At 42.4% G+C, this 18763-nt stretch overlaps 1 long non-coding RNA gene across 1 annotated transcript in view; it reads right to left on the bottom strand.

The window, feature by feature from the left end:
• Window positions 1-18763, bottom strand: part of LOC115074608 — a 44422-nt gene that overhangs the window by 969 nt on the left and 24690 nt on the right. The window contains exon 5 of the long non-coding RNA XR_003852297.1: window positions 10382-10526. This is a non-coding gene — a long non-coding RNA (uncharacterized LOC115074608). The remainder of the gene's footprint in view (window positions 1-10381; window positions 10527-18763) is intronic.

Here is an 18763-nt window from a genome sequence, read left to right as displayed (position 1 = left end):
GAGAACCAAAATTAAACTTAATGTGAACACCAGAAGCTCTGCTCATGAGGAACTGGATTGGATAATGGGGATTTAAAAATGATCTCTGGAAATATCTCCTTGTTCCTGGCAACTTGGGGGTTGCTTACCCATTCTGTGTAGGATCCAGTAGAGAAATATGTGGCCCTTAGGGACAAGCTGAAGTGAAGTAATTGATGTGAAAGCCTGTGTTTGTATAAGTGAAGTGAACCTGAATATTCTAACCATGGATTGGACCAGTTGTGAATGCCGTGAAGCAATTAGGCAAAGTAGGTGGTTGCCTAGACGAGACTATTACGTCTTGGTGGGGGGGCATCAAAATCGTGGGAGAAGGCCCGGTCTGCCAGTGGACCCCATCCTATCAGCAGCTAAATAGCCCAGGAGCTGCCACCAGTAGTTAAGTCTTGGGGGCGGGGGGGGGGGAGGAATGCAAGATCGTTGATTGCCTCGGGCACCTAATACCCTTGCACCAGTCCTGCTGGAACTGATTCTGTCTTGAAATATTTGGATTTTCTACTGTGGACTGTCCCTGTTCTGTGCCCTGAAGATGCATGCAATTTATGTTGGAATCTCTGACAGTAAACATAACCTGTGTCCTGTCTCTGTTAACCATGCTGCTGTTTAAGAATAAACTCTGTGTTAGACCCAGAAGGGAGCAAAGGGCCCTAAGTAACTCAGGATAAGAGCCTGACATTTTGGCATTGTTGATTAATGATGATATTCTGTCTTTGCAAAGGCACCATTTATACATTTTTTTTTCTTTTTGAAATGTAATTATAATGGTTGCATTTCTGAAGCGAACCTGTTGCCATGGGAATGACTACGACGTCACTAATTACCGATTGTGATGCCAATGTGTGACTGAAAAATAAAGATGAGAAAGGACACTGCTGAACTGACCATAATGAGGTTAAGTGCACTTATTTTAAACTGCACATCTAAGAAAACTATGCCATATGACTAGGTTTTTCTGCTTTCACTCCTGGGGTGTGGAGACAATTTTGTCAGAACATGTAACCTGCTGTTTCTCTTTACTGTTTAATTATGTTGTGCAGCCTAAATCCTAAATTCTGGTCCATATGCCAACTTTACCCCCAGTTCTCACTTAACATCTACCATTGTTATTCATGGGTGGATGGTTCTGCAGAGCAGGATATAGCATTGTTTTGCTTATTCATTTAAGTGTGTGGAGAAATGACCTCTAGGGAGAGTATGTCCTGTGTACATAAGCCTGAGTGCTGACGTGGGAGGGGAGTTTATAGGATTCTGGAGTTGCAGTCCAGAATGACAGAACCTGTCCTGGGTTCTGGGGATATACCTCAAGGTCTGGTGCCTCTGCCAGCCCAGCAGGGCCTTCTATTACAGTGGATGCGGAGGGGCCAATGAAGTATTTATTTTTGGATCTAGCGCATATCTTTTCATTGTTACTCCTGGATGTTAGCTTAGTGGCACTTGGGAGGGGGTATGGACATTCAGGAGATTCTTTGTGCTTCTCTGAAGGACACACTGTGCACCTGTTTGAGTACTAATGAGATTCTTTTTTTAAGGAATGACTAAAGCATATGGTTTCTTGGGAGAAGAGATACTGATCTTAATTCATAACTAAAAGAAAATGAAGGGTGTTATTTTTTGTTTCTGTTGTAGAATCCTGTGACTCACCATTCTACATAATTTATTGCTGATTGACTACTGGTACCCCAGAAGAATAAAGTTATGATATGTTTGAATACAGGCCATTGTATGAGACTCTGATTACTTAATCTCAGGGTTATGGGTTTGATGCTTAAGGAACTACCAAGGGAGAGCCAAAAGAAGAGACAAAATATTTATGTATGGAGGCAATCTGATGGGGAAATGATTGATTTTCCTATTCAGAAGAGATTTTTATTCACTTCTGCCTCTGAGCCAGGTCCAGCCCACCACCTTACCCAACCATTGTTTTTGAACCCAAAGAGCCAGAGTCAGCACCATAAAACTCAACATTAGGACTCTTTTTAGTTCATGTGTCCCTAAAATGAGTTATAGTTGATTTTGTATAGTACAGAAAAATTGCTAGCTTGGTGACCGCATTAACACAGTACTATGCTCATGCAGATAAATGCTAATCTTCTAGTCATCACTGAACCTCAACAGGACCTCTTAGTCCTCCACTGTTTGGATTTTAAATCCAATTTCTCACTTTTCCAAACCGAAACTGAATGCAAGTTGCAATCAGGTGCAATAGGTAGTTCCCTGCTCCAGAGGGCTTACGGTCAAAGTCTATACTGAAGGCAATGGAAACTGAAGTAACTTGCCCAAGGTCTTAAGAAGGGTCAGTGGGAGAAACTGGATTTGAATCCTGCCTTCCCTAGTCTCAGCCACCTGCTCTAACCACTATGCTACTCCTCTACTATGCTATGCTACTCCTGCCTAACCGTTCTGATGGCGAAACCGAATGACGGTATACAAAACACGTTAAATAAAAATAAATAAATATTCTGCTTTGTTCCAAAGATGTTCATTAATATTACTTTGGTTGAGCAACACACAGATGAGAAAACAGGGCAATTCGAAATTCGACTGTTAGTGATAGGGTGGTGGAATTGGTAGCTTTGAGGTAGAGGTCACTCTTACATGGCTCTGGAAACTGGGCAAGAGTTTTTGTAATAAAAGTTTTTGTAATAAAAGTTCAGTAGTTAAATGAACCCAATCATGCTTTGCCTTGATCCCCAATCTGTCACTTATTTCAAGTTTTAGCATCAGATGGCGTGGGAAATGGTACAGGAGGTAGGGGAAATGTTTCCTAATGATCAAAATGAAGCCATTCCCTCTGTCTGCATTTGCAGCTTAAGCCTGTGACCCTTGCAGCTCCTTAGAGATGAAACACTCTCAACCTGCCTTTTCCTTTCTATACCAGATCAGCCAGAGAGGTGACTGGGGGAGCTCACACAGGTCTGCAATGAAAAGCACATTATATCCTTTTTGACAATAGGCAGGGTTTCTCTCTTGCCCTTTGAAATTGACTGAACCTGGTTCGAGATACATTGTTGGCTCTGGGTCCTGGTAATAATAATATAAAAGGTTTTATCGGAGGCATTTAAATACTTTGTGTGAAAACAGAGCACATGCTGTGCCCATACTGCATAGATCGGAATAAAGAATCCCTTAGTGGAACGGCTCTGATTCAAATACACAACGCGTGCGAACACTCAGCTTCCCCCAAAAAGATTCTTCCATATAACGTAACGGTGCCGGAGATGTGGGGCAGCAGCAACTGGAGTAAGATGAGCTGGAGGGGTACAGGGATGGAGGGGACATTTTATTTAAGCGAGTTTGGTGGGTGGGAGGAGGGATTAAGAGCAGGTTTTTTTTTGTTTTTTTTTAATGGTAGCAACAGCAGCTTCAAAATGAAATGAAATAAAAAAAAATGAACAACATTTTGTTAGGCATTTTTAAAATTATTTTGTTTTGAAAATGAAATGAAACAAAACAGAACCAAACATTATTTATCAAAAAATCATATAAACTTCTAATTATAAATAAAGGGGGTCATTCATCAAATCGCGATGTGGCCTCATTGCATGCGTTTAGGGCGTTGTCGCACGCAATAACGCCCTAACGCACGCGATAAACTACCGCTTCGCGACGGTAAAATTAAAATGAGGGAAAGGGGTGGAGTCAGGGAGGAGTTTGGGCAGGGTTAAGGGTAATGAGGTGGCGGTACCGCTGCAGGTGATAATGTTTCGGACATTATCGCCGGCAATAGCACCGGATTTAACACCGCCTTGTCTATTGGCTCTATGGCGGCGAGAGAGTGGAGCTCGGCTGCAACCTCAGTGGGCGAAAATACACTGCTGCAGTGGGGCCAGCTGCACGTTTTTGCCCTCCTGCCCCTTTTTTCTTCACGGGTCATCATTACACTATGTTTATAGCAGAATGATGCAACTAAACCAAATTGAGCTAAGCGGTGTATAAAAATACATAAAATATCTTGCTACAAAGATAAAATAATGGCACACATGAACGTGTTTTCATTTCAAATCATCCTTCTCCAGTCCATACCCAACAGAAGTATTTGTTGAATAATTCTGCTTTTTCCTCATCCCCCTCCACATATCCTTTCTTGTTTCCTCTTAGTCTTACAATCCTATCCCCAGCCTTCCTCTTTGCTTTACCTCTTCGGCTATCTTTCCATCCACTTGCACCTTAGCCTTTCTGATCACTCCTCATCTCTTTTACGTTTTCTTATGACCTGGCGTTGCTTTTTTGCTCCTTTGTAGTTCCAGCTCAGTTGGAACTAGGAATGGGATCTGGGCCGAAAAAGCCACAAATACTCCAGGAGGTTTTTCCCTGTCTGCCCCCCCCCCACCCTCAACATACGTAGTTGATAGTGATGGTGGACCCTGGCTACTAGATGTCACCCTTAAAGCAGGGAACCCTGCCTCCTCCCCTTCCTTCTCCCGGGGTTTGTGAACGCTGCCTCAGCTGCAACTCCAACCCCCAGCCGGCCTGGGGAATGGGAGACCTGACTCGGGCATCCAGCCAGGGAGCCTCTGCGTGGCACCGCACCGCACTTGCCGCCTGAGCCGCTGGGCCAATCTGCCTCTTTCACTTTAACCAGATATTCTCCCCTCTGGGCTGTCCTTGTGTATTTTGAAAGCTGACTTTTTTTTTCACATACCTTTTCAGACAAGATCTGTTTCTCTTTCAATAGTTCCTTTTTAGCTTAGCTTGCCGTCCCTTCCACTTCACCTATGTCTTCCAGTCCTTGACAGCACCTTTTTGAGGTACTTCCCTTCTCTTACAAAAGCTGGTGCTTTTGAAATCCAGGCATTGGACTTGTGTGTAACTCATCTCTACCTTATCTGTTGTCTCGGGCGTTACCATCTGATGATGATGGCGGCTGCCTTTCTGGACATTAGAAGCACTTCCACTCGGCCAGGTTAATGGATTAATATTTCAGTGCTGCACACTGGCATACAAAGGGTCCCTGGTTCATATCTTCCACAATCTGATTTGGATGGGGCTGCGGTCACTGCAAGAGCAGGATTCACAACATCTTGTGTGTGTGTGGGGAGGAGAGGTGTGGTCATCACTTCAGGCTGGATTAACAGTCCACGGTACAGGGTTCTGGAACGAGCCCCATTGCATGGCTCCCAATCTCAGAACTGTTGCTGCAATGACGAGACTAGGAACGGCGAGCGGAAGGGTCTATTAAAATAGGGAAAGCATCTTTGAGTAATTGTGAATGAAGACTCGGGGTAGATTTTAAGACATATGTGCGCACGTGGTTCCCGGCGCGTGCACATGGACGCGCCTATTTTATAACATGCGCGTGCACATGTGCGGGTGACGTGCATGGGGGTGTGTGTGTGAATTTTTGCAAAGTCCGTGTGACGACACAATTGGGCCTTCCCCGGTTCCCTCCCAGTCCGCTTCAATTAAGGGGGGGGGTTTAGGGAATCATGCCTTCCCCAGTTCCCTCCCAGTCCACTCCAATTAAGGAGCAGATTGGGAGGGATCTTCCCTAACCCCCTGCCTAACCTTCCTTCCCCTTTCCTCCCCACCCCCTAAACCTAACCTACCTTGCCTCTATTTTTGAGTTGAGCACCCCTGCCCACACAAATCCAGAAACCCAGGGAAAAAGAGGAAGAAACATTCCCGATAATCTATCTTGAAGGCCAAGGAGAGAAGATGGGTTTTATGAGCCTTCCTAAACCTTGGCAAATCATTTTCCTTTCTTAAAGTTTCTGGAAGATCATTCTAGAGATTTGGTCCTGCTATCGTGAAAGTCCGCTCACGTTACAGATGGGCACATCTAGCAGCCCTCTTTCAGGGGAGCACAGTTGCCATGAGGGGTATTCTCCTTGGACTGATTAACAGAAACAGTTGCTACTTTTTCACATGGACTGGCCACGATTGGAGGCAGGCTGCTGGGCTCTAAGGACCTTTGGTCTGACCCAGCATGGAACTTCTTGTTTTCTTATGTCTATGCTGAAATCCATATTCAGCTCCATGAAGTCTGTGATTGTCTGACTATATATCCCTGTGACATAATCGATGTCAATAACCAGGAGAGGTGTGACTATCCACACAAAGTTCAGAAGGTGACTGAAAAACAGGGCCTCAGATTAACTTGGACTGTAGCTCATGCATTAATATCCATCACCGCTTCTCTCCTTTAATACTTGAAGCAAATTATAAAATGTAATGAGAGAGCAGTGAAATATGACCAGGACCTTGCAATAATAAAACATAATAGCTCAGAAAGAAGAAGAGCACTGGCAATAAAATTTTTTTTTTCTGAAAAGAGAAAATAACCTATCTTAGAAGTGATGTTTAACTTTCCCACTTAGCACTCTAAACCGAAAAGCAATTATTGGCTGTCCGGTTTTTCCTCTCTCTCTTAGGAATGATATTAATGAGTTTCACCGATTCTGTGACTTAGTAAGGCTGTGCTTTTCATTGCCAGTGTTAAAAGTCATTTGGGTGAGCGGTTTCCATCCTTAAGCAGGCTGTGATGGCTTATACTGTACCGACTGGGAGATTCATTCAGAGATGATACTGTATGGGAATTTTCGCCACCTAGTGCATCCCTTCTTCGGGCAGCTGTATATTCCTGTATTCGACAGTTGTGTTTGACATCTGAAGATGGGACTGATGTACATCATCATCTGTGGATAAATCCCTTTGTCAGTCCATTAAAAGGGTCAAAACTCTTCAAAGAATCTTGCATTCTCTAGGACCAATATGGCTACTAGAACTCCGCACTACCTGAAAAGAGAGAAATGCTTCCACTGTGCAGCAAAAGATTTCTCTTTCCTGATTGCCCCTCAGTTTTTGGAATGGGCTTCATAGCGGTGGCATTCGGATTACTTTAACTTTTAACTCCACCTTGCTGACTACCACCGGGCAGTAATTACAAGTTTTCCTTCTTCCGTAATGCCAGGGGTAAGGGGTGGAAAAGGTAAGCTGCAGGGAAATCCATGTCCAATTCTGAGCAGACGTTGCCCCAAAAGAAGTTCAAAGTTGAACCTGTGAAAGAATATTGGCCTTTGCAGAAGGTTTGAAAATCTTGCACCATGCCAGGTTGCACATATTTGCCTTCTGTTAAGAAGGAAGGGTGCATTCTCATGGCTATATTATGGAGCCAGGTTAAATGGCAAAGGTGAACGTGCTTGACAATCTCAGTCCAGTGGAGTTTCCCATTGTGACCCTGCAACCACTTGTGGAAAACCTGTACTTCTGTGATACTGAAGACTCCATATTTAACAATGCTAGACATATTTCAAAAAATAATCAGACACTTAATGAACATGAGGGGCCTTAAACCATATGTCAGTATATTACAGCAGTGAGTAGATTAGCCTAGGGTGCTATAGACAGTGGTTGAAATACATAATCTCATTTCAAAACGCAAAGGACTTTCTTTATAGTACTAATGGATTTCTCTATTTTTGTTTCTACCAGAAAATTGTTTAGCTAATCAAGCCCTAATTGACTATGAAGCACGATCTATCACTTGGTGGAGGGGAACCGCAGGAACAAGAATACTGGTTGTTATCTGCGGTATCAGGCCAAGGATTAGAAAACTGGCAAGAGGCCAAGGGAAAACCCCGTCCCAGATAGGGGATACGACTCTATGTGATGGTATCATAACATCCAATACAGATACTGTCTAAATTATCAAGGGAAAACCAGGAATGGTAGGGTATTGCATCTGTTGGGAAAATGCGCTATGTGTGGATATTTTCACGGTCAGTTTACACGTTGAAATCTCGTTTACCCACAATGGCTTTGAAAGATCTTCTCCAAATCCCAATTGCTCTTACAATTGTCTATTCTTAGAATAGACAATAAGAAAAATATACGAAACCTGAAAATGGTCATTATTTTGGCATCACAGACTCTTGATTCAGGGGTTAATTTTATATCCCATGAACAGGACCATGAACAAGTGCAGTATTTCTAGGATGGTAGTCATCTCAAGAGGGACACATCAGTCTGCACTCAGTAACATTTCTTAATGCCTTATAATAAATTTAATAGAGTCTGCTTGTTCTGTTTAACCTTTTATTTTATATCAGCTTTAACAATACAGAAAATGTAATGAGACCATTTAAGCTGCAGGATCCTTTGGCTGTCTGCTGGGACTCCAACATGGGGAGGCCAGGCATAATGCACGCATCCAGGTGGCAAGGGAGAAGAAAGCCAAGACTTTGCATGCTGACAGATGGCTCGGAACATTTGCTTTTGCTGTGTGTAATCTCTCATTCTGCAGAAGATGGAGGGCACACTTTTCTGTCCAAACTGGAAGCCTCCAGCAGTTCGATAATGCAGCAGTAACATTCAAGGGTTGGGATCCTGGGAGCAGAGAAGCAGCTCCTGAATTAATTGAGGTTAGATGGTGTCCTGGCGCTGTGCCTCAGCAGGACTATGACCTGGAGTCTGACATTCTTCCAGACTCGGAAATTTTCAGTTGAGGGCACGCCCCCATCTCCCTCCCCTATTCCCCATTGCTCTTCCAAATATCAACTTCCCTGTTTTCAGGAGCCATAGCCAGAGTTGGATTTGGTTTTTGGCACCCCCATAGCCACTTTCTGCGGGGTCTAGGCACTGGAAAGCACTGGAACCAGATGGAATTCCACCTATGGGATACTGGTCAGGTTTGGGGAGCAATGGACAGCCTCTTAGGACACCATGATTAGCTACACATGCTGAAGTATAACAATTCCCGCATAATAACCTAGAATTAAATGCGGAAGCAGGAATATTTAAAATATGCACATATACCACTTCTGAAAATGCGAGCATACTTGAAATCACCAGCTTGCTGATACCACCACCTAAACCCTCACCAGTTCACCCAGAACTCCCACCCAAAAATTACAGGCAAAAGACATATGATTTGATTAGTGTGAGTCAATGAACAAGTGTAAACATCCTGAAATGTATATGCATATACCGCTTACTAAATAGCAAATTGTGTGTATACTTCTGAACACAGCCCAGTGATGCTCCTAAACTGCACCTTTTTTCCCCCCTGTTCAAATATATGTGCAACACTGCAAACTTTATAAGTATGCATGGACTTCAGCCCTAATTTTCAAGCGGATTTATGCATGCAAGCATATTGGAAAATCAGTAGGACCATGGATACCCTTAGCATGGCATGGGTGCGCACATTTATGTCTTCATGGACATTTCCTGTAGCAGATACTTTTGAAAATCAGAAATACATGTGTAAATGATTTCCCTGTCCCCAACTCCACCCCTGGGAATGCCTCTTTGTAATATGTGTAAAAGAGTGCAAAATCACTTTCATGTGTATTTTCATATGCACAACCCTCGGAGTAACTTTCAAAAAGCCTTTTCATGCACATAAAGTCATGTTTTATGTGGGTATATGCTTCTGAAAATTACTCCCAATAGTTTTTTTTGGAAACTGAATACAAATTATCCCACAAAATCCCTACTGGGTTGACAGAAGGTTAATGGTTCAGATGTAACTTTCTGATTTAAAGCAGCCTTTCTGATCTAACTGATGATTAGGAGACAATTTCCAAAGTTGGAGGTTTGCCCGTCTAACTTCTGTCAGACCAATTTACCCGGGTGAATTTATATTACCTGCGTAAATGACTTTGACAGTTTCCCTTTATCTCAAGTCATTCAGCCTCTCTGCACCCAGAACTCCCTAATTCACATTCGTAGGCCCCAAGTAAACTTTTGAAAATGAACCCCTTTATCTTCTGTCAATATATACGCAAAGTTTCATGCCAATAAAGTTTCTTGCCTCTGAAACAAAAGAGAGAGAGGAAAAGACAACGGAAGAAAAAAAATCTGTGAGAGAGGAGAGAGAAAAATGGAAGGAGGGAGAGAGAGTAGGGAGTGAGTGAGACAAAAATGCACTCATTTACCCAGAGAACATTTGCCATTTAACCATTCATTAAATATTTCAGTGTTCTGCTTGCAAATGCAATTTGTGAAGTCGTTAACGATAATGAGGCCCTTAGACAATAAAGGAAAAGAAGAAGTAAGTTAAAAAAAAAACTAGAAGGCATTGCTAGATAAGTATATTGCCCTTTAGTGGAATTAATGAAGCTAGTATATTTTTCAGAATCTTATAACGTTTGGAAATGTCAGACTCCACTCTGCACCCCACATGGCTAAAGGTAGACATCTGAAGACCTCATCTGCCATCTCTTCTGCCCTCTCCCCCTCACATAGAGAAAAGGTATAGAAAGAACTTGCCATTGTGTTTATTCCTAACCTTTTTTCTTCTTTGTAAAGCAATTTCCTTGGTGTACGCCCTTTTCGAACATTAGAACCCCAAGTTTCTCAAAAAACATTGACAGTGAGACATTTGTAGGAAACATAACCTTACTTTTCTGCCTCCAATCAGCTACTACTCTGAAGCCTGTGTCACCTCTGCCTTCAGAAATGTTCATTATCTTCTCGCCTTGAGTGCCTGAAAACCTTGGAAGATATCAACAAGATGATTCCGGGAAGTCAAGCCATCATCTCTTTGACTGTGCAAGAAAAGAGAAGGAAGAATCTTTATGGAAAGAGGACAGATCTTAAACACAATGGACTCTGCCTCAATTGTACTTCTGATTGCTTCTCTGCCATCTGTTGAAGGGTATAGTGCTGTAGTCAGAGGGCAGGTGGGAATCCTGTCCTATTTCTGGCTTAGCAAAGCTGTGTCATGCTTGCAGTTTTTAACTGGTGGAGGGGGATGCAATGCTGTCCTATTTCTCACTATTTGTTGTAACATAGTAATGATGGCGGAAAAAACCCAAAATGGTCCATCCAGCCTGCCCAGCAAGTTTCCCAAGGTAGTAACTGCCGTTCCATGCAGGTTACCCCCAAGCTTGTGCCATTTTGCTATTTTTCTACAGTCTAGAGAAATGAATCTGCCATTTCTTTTTTATGGATGGTAGCAGTGATTCATTATTTGATGTGTATTTCAATAATGATGATCCAGACTTTCTTTCAGGGGGTGATGATGACTGCTTAGAACCTGAAGATCACATTTCCCATGAAAGTTCATCCAGCAGTGATAGGGAGGAGTTGGTGATACCAGCGGCCAAAAGGCCAACTCCTTCAGTGAATGGCGTGATAGAGGCAGATGTTTATTGATGCGAGGTTTGGGAAGGTTTGTGGGTGCAGGGAGGGAGATGTTGGGATTATACAGGAGGTGATGTAACTATTGGTTGGGGTGAATATATTATTATGGCATGCCCATAAAATAAGTGTGTTTTGCTGTTTTATACGCTCAACATTGTATGAGGAGTCTTGTGGCCTAAACAGTTTTTGTTGTACTTCACTTTGTAGTTGTATAGCAGAAAGTAAATAAATCAAATGCCCAATGAATAAATAAATAAATAAATAAAACCCTCAAGCATACATAGGTTTCCTTATTTTGTGAGGCTTGTTCCATGGAGGCCACGAAACTCTGAAAGAATTGTGATCTCCACGCAAAGGGCATTCTTGTTTTCATGCCACAGTGAGTCTGGAAAGATTCCAAAAAATAGCAGTACACCTGTGTTTTGATTATAAAGTTATGCAGGAGGAAAGGAAAGCTGTGAACAAAGTTTGCTGCCTTCTGAGATGCATGGAGGAACTTTGAAAATGGTATGCGGACGAGCAGGTGGTAGCTTTCAGGTGGCACTGTCCCTTTAGACCAGTAGTATTCACTTCCAGTCCTCGAGGGTCACAGACAGGATGTCCCTAATGAATATGCATGAGACAGATGTGCATATAATTGAGGCAGTGCACATGTAAATCTAGCTCATGCATATTCATTAGGGCAGCCTAAAAAATCTGATCAATTTGGCAGCCCTCAAAGACTGGAAATGAATGCAGATTGCTTTAGACAGAACATGCCTTTCAAACCCTCAAAACGTGGCATCAAGATTGGTGGTGCTGTGTTGAGGCAAGATTGTATTTTCTGGACAAACAGGCTGGAGAAAAACAGCACAAGCGGAAGCTATGATGCTCAAACACTTGTTTGGCCCTGGTACAATCAGGAAGGTGATAACCTGCCCACCAGCACAGATCTAGCAAAAAGAAAAAAAAAATTGCTAAGTGAAAACCTGACCTATCTGGGCACCATCAGGAGAAACAAGGCTGATACTCCAAATCAAATGCAGTCTTATCCCAAAAGAGAGAAATTCTCATCCTTGTTTACTTTTTATGGGGATTTCATCTGTGCCCAGGAAGTGCATAGCAGTAATGTTGCTATCAACAATGCACTAAGACGTGACAGTAGTTGGGGAGGAAAGAAAAACCACTTATCATATGAACTATAACAAAACTGAAAGGGTAAGATGGACAACCTGGATCACTTAGCACGTATAATTACCTGCAAAAGCAAAAGAAACAGGTGGCCAGTGACAATTTTTTCAATTTGATTTGTTGTTGGAGCAATTTTCAGTTTTGTTGTACGGATGAGAAATCATCCTGCTTGGAACAGCAGATTACCTCGAGAAAGATGATGCCAGCTCCTTATTCAGCTGGGAGAGCAGTTGATCAAACAAAGACTACAAAATAGCAATTATCTGACCAAGCCAATCAGAACTGCATTGATTGCAGTGGACTATATAATCCCAGTATCCACCACTGCATTCGTTGAGAGAAAAAGGGTGACTTGTGCCCTGCAGCAGCAGAGTGCAAATCATGAAGACATTATGAGGACTGCAAAAGGTTTGTGTGCAGAAAGCACGTAATTGCCACAAAGCTGTATTCGGATTGTGTTCAGTGAAAAAATAAATGTTGATGTGTGTATCATATTTCTTAGTACTTTCTATCCGAGTCACTGAAAAAAAATGTTTAATTCTAAGAAAACAATTTATATGAAATATAAATGTATTTTCTTGTGAAATCATTTTTTTTTACTAAACAAAAAGTTTAATTAATTTTAACAATAATCATGGTTTTCTAGAGTCACTTTGTACTATTTATTAGGTATTTGGATCAGGGGGTCAAAAAGATCCCAGAATTGCATCAGTGTCAATTTAAGGGGTCAGAATATGCCCCAAACAGTATTAATGATTTTCTTTCATGGTAGGTAGTGAGGGCTAATGTAGTTTCAGCTTAGGAAATTACTCTATTATTTAATAAAGAAGTTGAGAACCGATGCATTTATTTACAGGAGAGGTTATTTACAATAGTTTGACCCACAGGTAAATCCCAGACAGATAAGTACTCATTGAGCTACAGTAAGTATAGCAGCAAACATATTGTCACCATAAGGCTTTTTGTTCTGGGCAGGCTGAACCAAGTTTCTTTTCAGAGTCACAAGCTCTTTAAGGCCACTACTTGCGGAGTCCCCTACTTTCATGAGCTAACAGAACCAAAGATAAATTCTCAGAAATAGTCAGGAGAGTTCAGCATCCCAAGTCTGATTCTCTCAGAAAACCGTATTTGAATAAATGAGTTACTCACAGTCACCAGATGCATAATGGGAGACAGAATTTCAGAAGTGAGGAAATTCTTAAAGGTTATTCTGCATCCTCCTCCTTGGGGGGCCAAGAATGAGGAGATACCATAGAGAGATGTTATCCCTTGGGTTCTTCCCTGCAAATCTGATGTAGGGAGGGCTCTGACCAGACACAATGATTTTACAGGGGCTTAAAGGCACAAAGGCAGGGTTTCAGACTATTTAGGAGCACCTGGCTGTACAGCAGTAGGCTACGCCCCTATGTGATAAGGTTTATTTTATTGTATTTGCATGTGTTCAATATTATATTATTGTTTTATTATAATTGTATTTTAGATACTGTTTTTTAAATTTGCTTTTATATTTAGATATTGTTTTATGTTTAGTATTAGTTGTTTATATTTTTGATATATTTTATTGTTGTAACATGCACTGGGGTACAATTTTTCGAAAGAAAGGTGTGACCCAAAGCGGAGAATAGAATATTGTTTAACATTTATCCACAGCTGTTGGCCAAGATTATTAGGGAGTTCAGAATGTGATAACGTGTCTGGGCAGATAATGTTCAACTATTTTTACCCTAAGTATCCAACTTTAATAAATAAATGAATCTTTTAAATGATAGTCTCCAGGCTATAATTGTTGGATGATATTGAATAAGTTAAACTTAAACCCAAGAAACACTGAGGTTCTGAGGATGGGTAGACCTTTAGCCCTGGATTTATGTTTAAATGTAGTATTTATTAGCATAACTGTTTCCTAAAAATGTAGGTTCAAAATTTGGGAGTCATTCTCGATTCTAAATAAAACACCCACACGAGTAGTCAGAGCTGAATTTTTTTGGGGTGGGGTATGGTTAACATGGGTTGGCAGTAGGCATATCAGTCTGAGCTCTACTAGTACTCTTATCAATAAATAATGCCTTAGCATGCACCCGACAATGGATTTTTAAGTAGTCTGCAACAGCAGTCATATATCATAAGTGACAGCCTAAAATATTTTAACTCAATTATTTCAAGCACTTACCAACATTAAAAATTCCTTATTAATCTGTATTAATTTATTTGATATTTGTTGCAGTTTATAAATACACAAGAATATAATGTAAAAAGCAAAGAACATAGAAACATCAGATCCAATCAATCATGTGATAAAAGAAATAGCAACAGATTTTTTTTTATGAATCCTCTTTTCAGAAAGGCAGAGACCATCACAACTACAATAAAATAGCGATAATCATAATGATCATGAGAATTAAGATTTTCAGTGGGTGCAGAGCAGAACTAAGAGAATTCCCATTATAGCCCAACATGCAAAAAATATATTCAAATTCTGTTGTCAGTTCAGCAAAACAAAATCCCTCCATTGCTAAATATTTCAAGCTGAATTTTAAATGCTCTATGCTCAGCCAATCTGAGAGATACATGTGCGCTTGGGCCGCACGGATTTTCAGAGGCCTGCAGTCACGCTTGTATCTCCCAGTATGCGAATAATGAAGGTTTGGGGAAAAAAGGGGTGGAGCAGGGGTCCTGGTCTAGGCAGGTCATAGGTGGGGCATGGGTGGGCATTTGCGGGACCGGGACAGCACCAGCAAGTCAGTGTTGCGAAGAAGCACGCGCCGGGATTGGACGACCACATAACCTGCTGCTGCTATGGACTGTAAGTATTAAAACAAAAAAAATCTAGGGGGTTTAGGAAGTTTGCTCCTTTCCAGGGATGAACTGGGAGGGAACAGGGAACTGTCCTAATCGCATTGGCTGTGCGTTCCTACTATATTCTGCCCCTTACGCGATCGAGACTGGATTTGCATGCACAATGCGTGTGTCGAGTGTAAAAATCATGCTTGCATGCGGGTAGCCAATTTTATAACATGTGCACGTGCCAGTAAATGCCGCGCACACTTGTGGCGTCTGAAAAGCTACCGTCCCTGTGAAGTAACACAATCACCTAAAAAAAATCCTACCTAGAACTATGCCATACCATACAATAACAGCACTCTCAGGACTCAAACAGCAACCTTATCTATGAAAAGGCAGCATACAAATTTTAACAAAACCAGGGCCTAGAACACTAATACATCACCTAATGGGAGTAATAGCAAACTGCTGCAAATCCCTACTGAGAAACTACACACTAGCAGAAATAATGCACCTCAGTCACACATGCAGAATACAGACCAACCCTTACCTAATACAGAAATAAGGGACTACAAATTAGAAACAAATATGCAGACAAAAGTGAAATGGAAAGCCTGAGAAACCAGACTCTGAACAGTAACTCCACTGACTCTGAACAGTGAACTCTAAAGAAAGAGCAAAATACAAAAATATAAGAAATGCACTTTCACAAAGATGACATATTCCAATTGCTAAAAACTCAAAACATATATACATTTTTATTTTTGTCCGTGTTTTTTTTTTTTTTTTTAATTATTCTAATTGATTGATCCGTCTCTTTTTTACCAATTTCCCCTTGTCGGTCTTTCTCTAATTCCTTTTTCAGGGTCTCTTTTCTCTTTTGATATCTTCTCTTTGCTCCTGTCTTCTTCCCTTCCTCCTTCAACACACACACACACACACACTCTCTCTCTCTCACTCTTGCATGCTTTCTCAGATGCCCTCAGAAACAGACACAGGCTCTCACTCTCACATGCTCTTTCTCACACACACACAGGTTCTCACATCCACTCTCTCTCACATACAAACACAAAGGGGCCGATTTAATTCCTACGCGCACGGGGTACATTTATGCGCGCTACTTGGCGCGCAGAAATGTACACCCAATTTTAACATGCGCACAAGGGGGCTCCGCGTGCACCTTGCGCACGCGGAGCCCGAGGGGAGCCCCGATGGCTTCCCCGTTCCCTCCAAGGCCGCTCTGAAATCGGAGCGGCCTTGGAGGGAACTTTTTTTTTAGCTCCCCCCCACCTTTACCTCCCTTCCCCTATCTAACCCACACTCCAGCCCTACCTAAATCTCCCCTACCTTATTTCTTCGAGTTACGCCTGCCTCTGGCAGGCATAACTTGCGTGCGCCGGCCAGCTGCCGGCGCGCCAACCCCCGGCATAAGCTGCTGTGCCGGAGGACTCAGGACCGCCCCCGGACCACCGCCCCGCTCCCAGCCACGCCCCCTGCCCGCCCATTTTTGAAAGCCCCGGGACATACGCACATCCTGGGGCTTGCGCGCGCCGTCAAGCCTATGCAAAATAGGCTCGGCCCGCGCAGGGGGAGGGTTTTCGGGGGTTACGCACATATCTTATCTTTGAAAATCGACCCCAAAGGCTCTCGCTCTCTCAGGCACCACACACACACATACAGATACACATACAAACTGTCACTCTCATAGGTTCACACACACACACACTCTCTCTTTCTCTCTCAGGGCCTCTTCTTCAGCCACTGCCAGACCCCCTTCTTTTGCCCTGCAGGATGGGGTGCACGGCAGCCCTCGCTTTTTAATAGGATGGTATCTACAGCAGTCATGTTTTGGGTCTCTTCAGCTGCCGTGGGATTGGTTCTGCAGTGGCCCTCTCCTTCATTGGCTGCTGAGGGATAGGGTCCATAGTGACCCTCTACTTCTTTAGCCACCATGGGATGGGCCTCTGTGGCAGCCATTCTGCAGGCCTCTTCAGCTGCCAAGTAATGGGATTCACAGTGGCCATTCTACAGGCCTCTTCTTCCGCTGTCAGGCAGCCCTGATTGGGCAGGCCTAAGCCTAAACTGGGTGACCCACAGCCCACCTGTGGCGATGCCCCAATTAAAGAAGACTAACCAAGAAAAGGGAGCAGGAGTGGATCACTAGAAAAGCAAGTGAACCACCACCACCTTTTTTCTTCTTGACTACCACTTTCTGTGCTGGGTTTTGTCTGGATTCCATTTGACCTGGTCCAAGTTTATGCATGTTTGCTTAAGAACCTTGAGAGCTCCTCATTCAATCAACACATGTCCTGACTCGTATGGTCTTGGGTACTAACACACAGACACAAGGGAAAAAGCAGTGTGGCTTTTATGGCCAAGTCCCAAAGGAAAGAATATCAAGCATCATTGACTGAATTATCAAGAAGGCTCCTCGCCCAGTAAAAATGTTGCTAGCAGTAATTTATGGGTTTGCTTGGTTTTGATTGATTGAAATATTACTATCCTTATCGTAAGGCTTGGGGATAACTGCACGGATCCGCAGTGACTACCCTTAAGAGAAATATTGGGATAGCAGAATCTACCATAAGAAGCTTGGTGGGAAGACTGGAGTTCAGAGTCATGGATGGCTCCTCTGTAGACAAGATGAGGTATTGTTTCTTGGCAAGGGCAAACCTGGAAGGCAAGGTATCTGGGAGTAGGATTAAAGACCAGGACTGAAAATGGAGCAGAATCTAGGAGCGTAGTTGAAACTCAGGGCTGGACCAAGAAACCAGGAAGCAGGAGACCGAAAAGTAAATTGTGATGCAGGAAGGCTTTATAGGTCAGAATGCTAGAACAAGAATACACTTGAAGGAATGCAGGAATACAGGATCACGATACTAGAGAAGAACAAAGTTAGGAAATCAGGGATAAAATGGGTAGGACTTCTGCAAGGCAGACACCAAGTGGGCTGTTGGATCAGCAGCTTATTAAGGCCACACCTAATGCTAGTCCAATCAGAAGACCACAGGAATGTGTCTGACCTTCCCCGAGAACAAGACAAATATATTAAGAAAAATAGGACAATCAGCAGCATCCCCAGCCTTGTGGCAGATTTATGGCCTAGAAGTCCCAGCATTGCAGGTTCATACCCCATTGGCCCTCACATTTGGTCTTCTTACAATTGCATGCAATGCAAAATCATTATGCAGTAAAATGAAAATACCCACAGGTTGTCCTGTGAACATTAAGAAATCAATATTCATTAGGCTGGTGAGCAAAAAAATTAACCCAATTGTTTTGGTTCTTTCTTGCTTTGTATGTTTTATATGCGGTTTGTTGTATTTTGCTATATGGTCTAATGTTATTAGTGATTGTATTTTACGTTGTTTGTTTTGTTGGAGGGGCAGTTTAACCAAATGCAATAAAATATATTTTATAAATATATATATATATATAAACCCTCCCCACTTAACCAGTTAAGTTACACTGAATATATCCAGTTAAAGTTATCTGGGTAATTTCGGGAGAGTCATTTCTCCAATTAGACTTACATAGCTAAATTTAGCCAGCAAGTACTGCATATCAGTGCTAGCCCTCCTCTGGATTGTCCCTGTGCTGCCTCTTTTATACCTGGTTACATTTAAGTCAGTTAATGACCTACCTGGTTAAAATTTAATCAGCCAGAGAGGCGGGAAGTTCAAATCTC

This window comes from Rhinatrema bivittatum, chromosome 12, assembly GCF_901001135.1.
Source record: "Rhinatrema bivittatum chromosome 12, aRhiBiv1.1, whole genome shotgun sequence".
NCBI classification, from domain to species: domain Eukaryota; kingdom Metazoa; phylum Chordata; class Amphibia; order Gymnophiona; family Rhinatrematidae; genus Rhinatrema; species Rhinatrema bivittatum.
This window is presented reverse-complemented; position numbering and strand designations above follow the sequence as displayed.